Source organism: Hemitrygon akajei, chromosome 4, assembly GCF_048418815.1.
Source record: "Hemitrygon akajei chromosome 4, sHemAka1.3, whole genome shotgun sequence".
Classification (NCBI taxonomy): Eukaryota; Metazoa; Chordata; class Chondrichthyes; order Myliobatiformes; family Dasyatidae; genus Hemitrygon; species Hemitrygon akajei.
Window position 1 is genome coordinate 163,288,512 of NC_133127.1, and position 12,104 is coordinate 163,300,615.

Here is a 12,104-nt window from a genome sequence, read left to right on the forward strand (position 1 = left end):
ATCTACCTGCATATTGAAATCCCCCATGACTGTTGTAATACTATTCTTTTGGCATGCATTTTGGCAATAGCCTATTGTTATTTGTGGACCACATCCTTCCTTCTGTTTGGAGGTCAGTATACAATTCCCATCAGGGTCTTTTTACCCTTGCAGTTCTTTATCCACAATGATTCACCTCTTTCTGACCCTCTGCTACTTCTTTCTAATGGCTTGATTTCATTTTTTACCAATAGAGCAACACTGCCCCCTCTGTCTTCCTGCCTGTCTTTTCGAGACAATGTGTATCTTTGGACCTTAAGCTCCCAGCTATAATTTTCTTTCGGTCATTATTCAGTGATGCCTCCAACATCATACATGCTGTGCTACAAATTAATCTATCTTATTCCATATACTGTGCACATTCAAATATAACACCGTCAGTCCTGTATTCACCGTTTTCAACTTTGTCCGCCTTTTATGTTGCAACTCATCCTGTTGACTGCAGTTTTGCCCCATCAATATCCTCTCCTCACTACACATCACCACTGTTTGTAAACCAGCTATCTCATCTTCCGCACAATCACTCCGGTTCCCAATCCCCTGCCAAATTAAGTTAAATACCCCTGAACAACTCTACCCAACCTGCCTGCAAGGATATTGGACCCCTTCTGGTTCAGTTGTAATCTTTCTCTTTTGTACAGGTCATTCCTTCCCCAGAAGAGATCCCAATGATCCATAAATCTGAACCCCTGCCTCCTGCACCAGTTCCTCAGTCGTACATTCAAATCATCTGATTCCTACCCTCACTGGCACGTGGTACAAGTAGCAATTCAGAGATTACTAATCTGGAAGTCCCGTTTCTCAGCCTTATACCTAGCTCCCGGAAATCTCTCTTCAGGATCTCCTCACCTTATCCACCCATATCATTGGTGCCAAATGCACCAAAACTTCTTGCTGTTCACCGTTGAGAATGCCATGGACCTGATTTGAGACACCCCTGATCCTGGCACCAGGGAAGCAACATACCATCCAGATATCTCTATCGCACCCACAGAACCTTGTATCTGTTCCTCTGACTCCTATCAATGTTGCAGTTCTCTTCACCTCTCTGCTGAGAAATGGCAGATGGAGTTCAACCCAGATAAGTGTGATGTGGTTTATTTTGATATTTCAGCTTTGAAGACAGAATATAGCATTAATGGTAAGACTTGGCAGTGTGGAGGATCAGAGAGATCTTGGACACTCAAAGCTGTGGCACAGTGTTGTTAAGAAGGCATATGGTGAGTTGGCATTCAGCAACCATGGGATTGAGTTCAAGAGCTGTATAGACCCCACTTGGAGTACTGTGTTCAGTTCTAGTCACCTCACTATAGGAAAGATGTAGATACTATAGAGAGAGTGCAGAGGAGATTTACAAGGATGTTGCCTGGATTGGGGAGAGTGCCTTATGAGAATAGATTGAGCGAAATTGGCCTTTTCTCCTTGGAGTGACAAAGGATGAGAGGTGACCTGATAGAGGTGTTTAAGATGATGATGGGCATTGATCATGTAAAGAGCCAGAAACTTTTCCCCAGGGCTGAAATGGCTAACACGAGGGGGCATATTTTAAGTTGCTTGGAAATAAGTACAGGGGGAATGTCAGGGCTATGTTTTTCACACAGAGAGTGGTGGGTGCATGGAATGCACTGTTGGCGATGGTGGTAGAGGCGGATACAATAGGGTCCTTTAAGAGCCTCTTAGATGGTAGATGGAGCTTAGAAAAATAGAGGGCTATGCAGAGTGATTCTAGGCAGTCTCTAGAGTAGGTTACATGGTCGACACAACATTGTGTGTTGAAGGGCCTGTAATGTGCTGTGGATTTCCATGTTCTATGTTCTGCTCTTTTGAGCCATAGCCCCAGACTCAGTGCCAGAGACCCTGGTCAGTAACCCCCACCCCTCCGGTGGGTCATTCCCCTCAGTAGTATTTAACATTGTATACTTATCATTGAGGGGAATGGCCACAGGTGCTCTCTGCACTGGCAATGCATTTCCATTCCTTCTCCTGACAGTCATCCGGTTACCTGTTTCCTGCAACTTCAGGGTGACTACCTCCTTGTAGCTCCCGTTGATCACCTCCCCACTCTCACGTATGAGCTGAAGGTCATTGAGCTGCAGTTCCAGTTCCTTAATACGTTCTCTCAGGAGCTACCTCTTTCGAATGTGGGAGGGAACCCGAGTATTTGCAGGAAACCAATGCAGTCATGGGGAGAATGTGGGAATTGACAGAAGCGGGAATTGAACCGCTCTCTCAGTGTAAAGTGTTGCGCTAACCACATCTTACCATGAGTGCAAAAGAGAGGGATGACCAGGTTTAAGTATACTGGGATATAGAAGCTGTTCGGATAAAGATGAGAAATAATAATGGCAAAATGTGTACATGTCCTAATAGGAACCAGAGAATAAACAAAGAAATAGTGGGAGCTTGTCTGGATGATACGGTATAATCATAGAGGACTTTATCACACAGACTGGAGAAAACATCAAATGGACAATGGTAGCCTGAATGAATAGTTCGTACTGTTTTGGGATAGTTTTTTTTTAACAGCCCTTCTGAAGCCAACCAGAAAATATGACCATAAGATATAGGAGCAGAATTAGGTCATTTGACCCATCAAATCTGCTCTGCAATTCAATCATGCCTGCTTCTTTTCTTTCTCAACCCCCATTTTCCAACATTTTCTTCGAAACCTTAACTCCCTTATCAACGCCTGCCTTAAATACACCCAATGATTTGGCCACCACAGCCATCTGTCACAACAAATTTGACATTCACTACCTTCGGACTGAAGAAATTCCTCCTTATCTCAGCTTTCAAGTGACGTCCCATTAAAGGGACATCGACTCTGTGAACTGTGATGAGATTAAATAATAACATTCCAAAGATGCTCCAAGATGGCAGCGATCTGTACTAATTTCCGATTCAACATTCATTTCTTTTATCACACGTACAGCGAAGCACACAGTGAAAAGCCAGCACAATGTAAGGACACGCTGAGGGAAGCTCACAAGTGTTGCCACACATTCCGGAGCCAACGTCCTGTGCTCACAACGTTCCCCCGAACAACACAAGCAAAAAAACCAAAAACATCAACAACAACATAAAAACAAAATAACAATGGCAAGACAAAAACCTTTCACGCCATCTCATCCAGCCACCCGGGACATACAGACAGGCTTCCAACCCCAGGACAGGCAAACTCTGGCCCTCTGACCCCAGTTTTGGCTCTGGACTCTCAGACTCACAGGCATTGCACCTCCAACCTCCAGTCCCCGGCCCAACTCACAAACATGCCTCTGACTTCCACGTACACTGACCTAGGGGCTTTGACCTTCAGGCCTTGACTTCCTACTCACCGACTTTGCTCTTTGACCTCCGTATCAACCCCAGGACTTGTTGATCACAGGACTTTGAATTCCACACCTCAAACTCTGGATTTGCGTAGACATTCAACGGCAGGACTTACCGTCGTTGGTGCACACCAACCACAGTTCTTGAGCATAGGTCTTTGTCCTCAGAGCCTGCCAACTGCCAGGAATTCCTGCCCTTTGACCATGAGCACTCCCACCACTGGCTCCTGCTCTCATTCTTCCTTTACTGCCCCCTGATCTTTAACGCTCCCTCATCCTCATCCCTAAACCCGAAATTGACTCCCAGCTTTCTGCATTGTCACAAAATCATTCCAATATATCTAATAAAAATTGAAATAATAACTCTGAGCCACAACCTTAATGGCTATTGCTTGGCGCCAACTTGACTGAATGCTGCATTTTTAAATTTTATATTTAATTTGAGGGAGATAAAAATGGGTTTGAATCTTAGATTTGAAACTTAAATAAATGCAGAAATAATGACTTGAGAGGAGAGTAACTAAAGGAACATGCAGATTAATGATTAAGGAATGGTCAGCTTGGAACAGGTAATGTTCCAAATGGGACGTTGTCTGTGCTTAGCAAAAACGATTAAAGATCATACAAACTTGAAGAAAAAGTAAACAGTTGTACAAAGTTAGGTGGCAGGTCAGACGATGAGATAGAGCATATATGTCAAACTCAAGGCCCGCGGTGGAATTATCTTTGGCCCGCGAGATAATATCTAATTACTATTAAAGCTGGCCCCAGTAATCGAAGCGCCTATGGCGTATGATATGGCTAATGCTGAGTTTATTCAGGTACCAGGTTTTCAGGGGTTTTAGTGTTTATTTGGCAGTCCTCTTCATAAGAAACGGAATTTGTAAAGTGAAACACTTTGTAGTTATAGCAGAGACTGAGACACATGAGAGCAGTCTGAAAAAACGGAGGCAATGAAAGCTGCGTTCGCACGCGTCCGACTGATCCGGCCCGCATGAAGCTGCATTTTGCTCAATCCGGCCCGTGACCTAAAATGAGTTTGACACCCCTGAGATAGAGTATAACTAACATAGAAAGGAATGACGAAAAAGTTAAGAAAAATTGTAAAACTGGAGTATGAGGAAGCTAACCAGAAATGTAAAAAAAAAGAGGTTCTAAAAGATATTTAAAAAAAAGTATTAACAAAGTGTGTGCCAAAGCTGGGAAATGAATAATATAAAGCCATCACGTCAACATATTTTATTCATGCCTTAAATTCTTGTTCTACGATGACAGCTTTGTAATCTGGAGTCATGTTTAATTTAACAATTAACCCCTTTTCAGCTGAACTCTCTGTAGTTACCTTAGAGAGTCAGATAATTTATAAAAACTGCCATGTCCTCAGTGACTCAGGGGTATTCTCTGGGTTAAGGTGAAAAGAAAGCTTCATTGAGTAGATTAGGGAGGAAAAATAACGTACTGCAGTACGGGAAACCTGAAATAAAAGCATAAAATCATGGAGGTACCCAGCCACTTCCATGGAGAGGAAAACAGAAATAATGATTCAAGCTAAGGTTAATTCAACAAAGTCTTTTGTCGTTCCATTGGATTTAGTATACAACAATAGTTCAGTCTCTGTAATATTGCAATATTACTCCGAATTGACCTTTTCTTCTATCCAGGAGGCAGCAAGAAGATGTACTTCAAAGTTCCACATTTAAAGTAAATTTATTGTCAAAGGCATATATGTCACCATATACTACCCTGAGGTTTGTTTTCTTGTGGGCACTTACAGGAAAATAAAGAAATACAATGAAATTTATATAAAAAAATAGACATAAGAAAGACTGATAAATGTTATCTGTAGAAAAGAAGACAAAATAAGCCAATAATAAACAAAAATATAGAAATAGAACAAGTTGTAGAGTCCTTGAAAGTGAATCTATGGGTTGTGGAATCAGTTCAGCGTTGAGGTGCGCGAATTTATCCATGCTGGTTCAGAGATATGATGATTGTGGGGTGTTTACTGCTCTTGAAACCGGTGGTGGGGACAGCCTCCTGTATCTCCTGCCAGATCATAGTAGTCAGAAGAGATCATGGCCTGGATGGTGGGGGTCCTTGATTAGGATTTTGGACTTGGCTTGGGAAAACAGCAAGGTTCCAACAGTCTGGTAAGTATTTTGGTGGTACAGGACTGGCTGATTTTCCAGACTAACTTATTAATATCCTGACACATTTTAAACACTTGTTATAGATGTTACACAGCATTATTACACATTTTCCAGTGAACCCAGTAAATGTAAAATATATAGTTCTTAGGAAATAGAGCCCCACCGAGTTTAAGGGGAAAAGTGCCTTTTCTAAAAGCAGTTCAAACCAGCTATGGTGCACATATGGTGAAGTCACAATACAACCCACAGTATTCTGTGATGGTGCTGATGAAACAATCTAAATGTCATCGGATATTTAATCATTGTTCTGAATTGCAGCATGTAGAGAGAAAATCATTTGTGAAGACAAAATTTAACAAAAAAATCCAATTCAGGTGATCTTTACAGAATGAAGCTTGCAGTTAGAGGTTTTTTTTTGGTGAATGAATTTAACCATTGGTAAGGTAACTAGCTGTTTCATATTTTGGTAACAAATTCACATTTCAGCTGATATCTTTTTCCATCATTCTCTGTTTCTCATACTCATTTAACCTGAACAGCAAATGTAGCAAAGCTGAAGAATTTATCCCACCACTTAAATATAATTCCTCAGTCTACTGAGCTACCTCAAACAATGCTTAAAAAATGCATTCTGTGATCACACTACGGCTTGCAAGAATGTGCTCTGCCCAAATTTTCTGCCATATTCCCTTCATTAGAACAGTGATAGCACTTCAAAAAGGTTCACTTGTCCCACCTTATGGACTCTTTTAAATAAGAATATTACTAAATTCTAGAGTCCAATATACGTGCATACGTTTGTTTCCATGAATGGCTAAAACTGTTCTCCCTGTACATTGAATGCTTTTTGTGACTTTACAGACAAATTTGACTCATGGACATCTGTGAAAATGAAATGCCATTTGTTATCCAGGATTGACTATAAATTAAAACATCAAAAAGGCATTTAAGCAGGTACTTGGGTAGGAAAGGAGTGGAGGGACAGGTGCCTAGTTGTAGGCAAATGGGATTAGCATTACGGTGGGGAAGGATGAATTGGACCACCCAGCCTGTTTCAGCACTCCATGGTTCTATAAGCCCTAAGAGATAAGATCCAATACCAGAAGCAGTTTAAAGTTGGTCTTTTAGCAGCAGTTTAAAAAAATGAGTTCATGTTGAAAGTTTAGTCCATTTTTACAACTCTTCTAATTAACTTTTGCATTGATTTCAGTCAGAGGAAAAATGCATGTTGTAAAAGCAGGTACGGAACTATGCCTCTGTGCTACAACAGAATACCTGCTTACAGAACAGCATGCCCCTGGTTCAGGAGCAAAAATGGTCCTTAAAAAACTGCAGCACTTCATTGAGATTTCTGCTCATTTGATTGGGTAACTACATTACTGTTCTTATCTCTCTTGAGATATGAAGGCAGAATGTTGTCATATGGACATCATGTATAGAAAATCAAATTAGTCATTGGTATTTGATAATTCATTGAACATGGAGAGGAGTAGATTCAAAATATTGCTTTTTATGATGAAATATAGAGTGATCAACAAAAATATTTGGGATGAACGAGCAATTGAAATAAACATCTAATGCGCAGCAAAATCTAGATCCTTCCCATTTTGCAATGTGACAGGCCCTGAATGCAGCCTGAATACTCGACAGGCCAGGGGCTGCTTTGCATTCATAAGAACATATGAAATAGGAGCACATCTTAATAAGCTGGTAAGGAAGGCGGGCTCTGTCGTGGGCAAAGTACTGGAGAGTTTAACATCGGTAGCTGAGCGAAGGGCGCTGAGTAGGCTACGGTCAATTATGGAAAACTCTGAACATCCTCTACATAGCACCATCCAGAGACAGAGAAGCAGTTTCAGCGACAGGTTACTATCGATGCAATGCTCCTCAGACAGGATGAAGAGGTCAATACTCCCCAATGCCATTAGGCTTTACAATTCAACCACCAGGACTTAAGAACTTTTTAAAAGCTATTATTAATGCTTTTTGAGATAGTGATTTAGATGCATATCATATTTTTTACTGAGTTAAGTATTGTATGTAATTAGTTTTGCTACAACAAGTGTATGGGACATTGGAAAAAAAGTTGAATTTCCCCATGGGGATGAATAAAGTATCTATCTATCTATCTATCTATCTAAGAGTAGGCCATCTAGCCCGTTGAGCCTGCTCCGCCAATCAATAGGATCATGGCTGACCTGACCATGGACTCATCTCCACCTACCAGCCTTTTCCCCATAACCCTTAATTCCCCAAATGTTAGTGTGGAGCAAGGAGAGAGAAACTGCTGGAGACCGGTGAATGGTCCAGTGCAGAGGGTGTAGAAATGTAACCAATACCATGTGACCCTCTCTGTGTGTATCCTTTGCAATTTAACATTCTGTCCTGATGACCTCTATTGTGAGAAGGCCACACACATTCCCTCCACTTTTCAATTTCTCTTTTTGGTTTTCTGTTTTCTTCCTTTTGTTCCTATTCTTTCATCTTTTTTGTAAGTTGGCTATTTGTAATTGTCAAGATCCCAGACCAGTGCATCAAAGGCATGGGTGGGTACAGGAGAAATTGGGATACAGAGGCAAAGAAGACATGGTGTTGTAAAGCCAAATGGATGAAAGGAAGTAGTTGTTTTTGAACCCGGGGTTGTGGTGTTTCAGGTTGTCTGATGGTAGCTGTGAAAAATGCCACTGATGGGTGGTGTGGATCTTCAATGGAAGTTGCATTCTTGAGGCAGCACGTAGTGTAGATATTACTAGTAGTGGGAAGGGTATGATGTACCTTTGATGTTCTGGGCATGGTCCACTACTCTCTGTAGCTTCTCCTGTTCCTGCATATTTTAATCACCATGGTACAACCAGTCAGAATAATTTCAACAGTACATCTGTAGAAGATCGAGAGTGTTCAATGACCAGCCGAACCTCCTTAACCTCCGAAGAAGGCTCCTCCCTTGTTCCAGGTAGGATGTTCTCGGATTCGACATTTATAGATTTGGTTTCTCAGGAGTTTCAGGAGAAATTTCATTGGATATATACTGTCTCACTGGATAGCGTGAAACAGGACAAGGATCACTGTATCTCCAACTGATGTCTTGATACTGTTACGAATGTGGAGCAACTCTGAGGGGCCGAAGGGTACAAAGTCGCCCCCTCCTTTTTGAGAATCGCAAGATCGCTATTAATTCGGGTCTGGGACCCAGGAAATGAGAGAGAGACATCCAGAATACACAAGGTTTCGAATGTGTCCTGACCCCAGCGAAACGGAACCACTGATAACGGCCATTGTCTCTTGGAGACGGAATTGTGTATTGAGTACTGTACTATTCATTGAAACCCCTCAGGGGACGACCAGAGTGGGCTGGTTGAGGGATTGCATCATCCCAACCTGATTGAGACCCCGTGAGTAAGGATAAAAGAGGGTCTGGGGAACAACCCCTTTAGACGCACCAGGAGAAACGCTAGAAATCCCGTGACAGCGTTTACTAGCGACAGCCGGTGGGGGGCTCGTGTGCGTCCTCCCTTTGCCTGGGATGGCGAGCTCACCACGGAAGAACGGTTTAGCTAAAGGAGAGGCCACAAGTGAAAGGCCACGACAACGAGACTCCTGACGGATCAAAATCATAAAGGTTGGAAAACCCGTAGCGGTAACTGTTCCCATTCTATTCCTATTTCTCTCTCTCTCCAACAAAGTGCAACACAGCGACAACCAAAAGACGGCAGCTTGTGCAACGGCAGTGAACTGCATATTTCCATCGGACAATTCATTATCCCCTAGACAACGATAGAGCTATTTCTTATTGATTATTATTATACCCGCACTTTTAGATTTAGTATTGACGACGTATATTATCTGTATATTTGCATTGATATTATTTTTGTGTATTTTTACTAATAAATACTGTTAAAAATAGTATCATCAGACTTCAACGGACGTCTCCATCTTTGCTGGTAAGTGACCCAGTTACGGGGTTTGTAACAATACTTACATCAGGATGGAATTCAGGCAAACCTGTGGAAGTCTGTATCAAGTAAAGAAGCCTGGGGGAATTTCAGAAGCATTTGCATATCATCTTCCAAGAGTTAGAGGATGACTAAACTTAATACCGCAACATGTTTTGAAACGCTCTGTGTTGCCATAGATGTTGCTGTGAGCATGTTGCAATAGCTACACCATTAGCCTCAGCCTTGATATTGGGGGTCTGACCCTCATAGGACCAGACCAAGTACTCAAGATATTATGTTACACAAAATATAAAGGGATGCTGGAAAAAGTGCAAGAATTTTAAAGTTATGTCTATCAAGAAAAGAAAAAAAAACTGGGCCACTTTCACTTGAAAAGGGAAATCTGAAGGATTAAGTGAGCAAAATTTTAAAATTAAGTAAGTTGTGGAATAGGATAGATACAGTTAGGACTTGAAGCAAAGAGTAAAACTGTAATTTATGCTATCAAAAAGGAAGGAAAAGGATTTTCTTTTCCTGGAGTAATTGAGCCAAATGGTCCAGTTTGACAGACGGGGAAGCTGAACAATCACTGATGGTTATGTTATGGGAACTGCACGGGAAATGAATAAAGTATGACTGAAGCATAAGAATTGACATTCACTACTTGGATTAAATTAATTCTTCTCAAGCTGCGGCTTAAATGTGATTTTAATGTGTTTTGTTGCACTTTGGAATTAAAGCTAAAATATTCATGAACTGGGTGATGCGATAAGTTGATTGGGCTTCATGGGAGAATCCAGAGAGTGGTAGTAGACAGTTGCCTCTCTGGCTGGAGGCCTGTGACTAGTGGTGTGCCACAGGGATCAGAGCTGGCACACCGCAGTTGCTGATCGTCACCTACATTAATGATCTAGATGATAATATAGTAAACTGGATCAGCAAATTTGTAGATGACGTTATGATTGGAGACCTAGCGGACAGCAAGGAACGCTATCAAAGTTTAAAGTTTAATCTGGACCAACTGGTAAAATGGGCTGAAAAATGGCAGATGGAATTTATTGCAGGCGAGTGTGAGGTGTTGCTCTTTGGGAGGGAAAACCAAGGTAGGACTGCCACAGTAAGTGGTAGGGCACCAAGGAGTGTGGTAGAACAGAGGGATTTGGGAACACTGATCAATAATTCCTTGAAATTGGCATCGCAGGTTGAAAGGGTCGTATAGAGAGCTTTTGGCACATTGGCCTTCATATGTCAAAGTATTGAGTACAGAAGTTGGGATGTTACGTTGAAGTTGTAAAAGACGTTGGTGAGGCCATATTTGGAGTATTGTGTGCAGTTCTGGTCAACTACCTACAGGGAAGAGTGCAGAAAACATTTACATGGATGGTGCCAGGACTTGAGGACCTGAGTTTTAGGGAAAGGTTGAATAAGTTACGACTTTATTCCCTAGAGTGCAGGAGAATGAGGGGAGATTTGTTAGAGGTGTGCAAAATTATGAGAGTCTAGATAAGCAGGCTTTTTCCACTGAGGTTGGGTGAGAGGTCATGGGTTAAGGATGAAAGGTGAAATGTTTAAGGGGAATTTCTTCACTCAGAGACAGGTGAGAGTGTGGAAAGAGCTACCAGTGGGTTTGAGTTCACATTTAAGAGAGATTTGGATAGGTACATTGGATGGGAGGGGTATGGAGGTCCATGGTCTGGGTGCAGGTCGATGGGACTAGGCAGATTAATAGTTCAGTACAGACTAGATGGGTGACTATCCTTACATTACCTATTACAGGCTTAACTTTTCTGATAGGATACATATTTCATTTACAACAAATTCAAGAAGTTACATTAAGTGTAATTACCCAATGTTCTCAAACTGATTTTTTGTACAAGGCTCACAAAGTGCAAATGTTAACTGTATGTGATATCTTTGTTTGCAAAGAGCATGTAGCCAAAGTACAAGTGAGACAACACTTCACCTGCAAATCTGTTGGAGTTGTTTATTGTGTTCAGTGCTCTCGATGTGGCCTCCTTTTCATTGGTGAGACCTGATGTAGATTGGGAACCGCTCTGTCGAGCAACTTAGCTCCGTCCGCAGAAAGCAGGGTTACCCAGTGGCCACCATTTCAAATCCAATCCCCAATACTAATCTACCATGTCGGTCCATAGCTTCCTTTACTGCTGTGATGAGGCCACTCTCAGGTTGGAGGAGCAACACCTTATATTCCATTTAGGTAGCCTTCAAGCTAATGTTGTGAACATCGATTTCACCAACTTTAGGTAATTTTCCCCCTCCCCCCACTCTGACCTCTTACCCCTTCGCCTCACCTGCCTGCCACCTCCCCCTGATGCCCCTCCTCCTTCCCTTTCTCCCATGATCCATTCTCCTCTTCTACCAGATTTCTTCTTCCTCAGCCCTTTGCCTTTACCCCGATCTCCTCCCTGGTTCTTAATTCAACCCCATCCCTTACCCACCTGGCTTCACCTATCACCTTCTAGCTTGCCTTCTTTCCCCTCTCCCTACCTTCTTCCCCCCTTCTTTCCAGACCTGATGAAGACGAAGAGCCTTGGCCTGAGATGCTGCTTAGACTGCTGAGTTCTGCCAGCATTGTATGCTTGTTGCTATGGGTAACCTCATGTTGGTAGAATGCCATTTTAAGAGTGTAA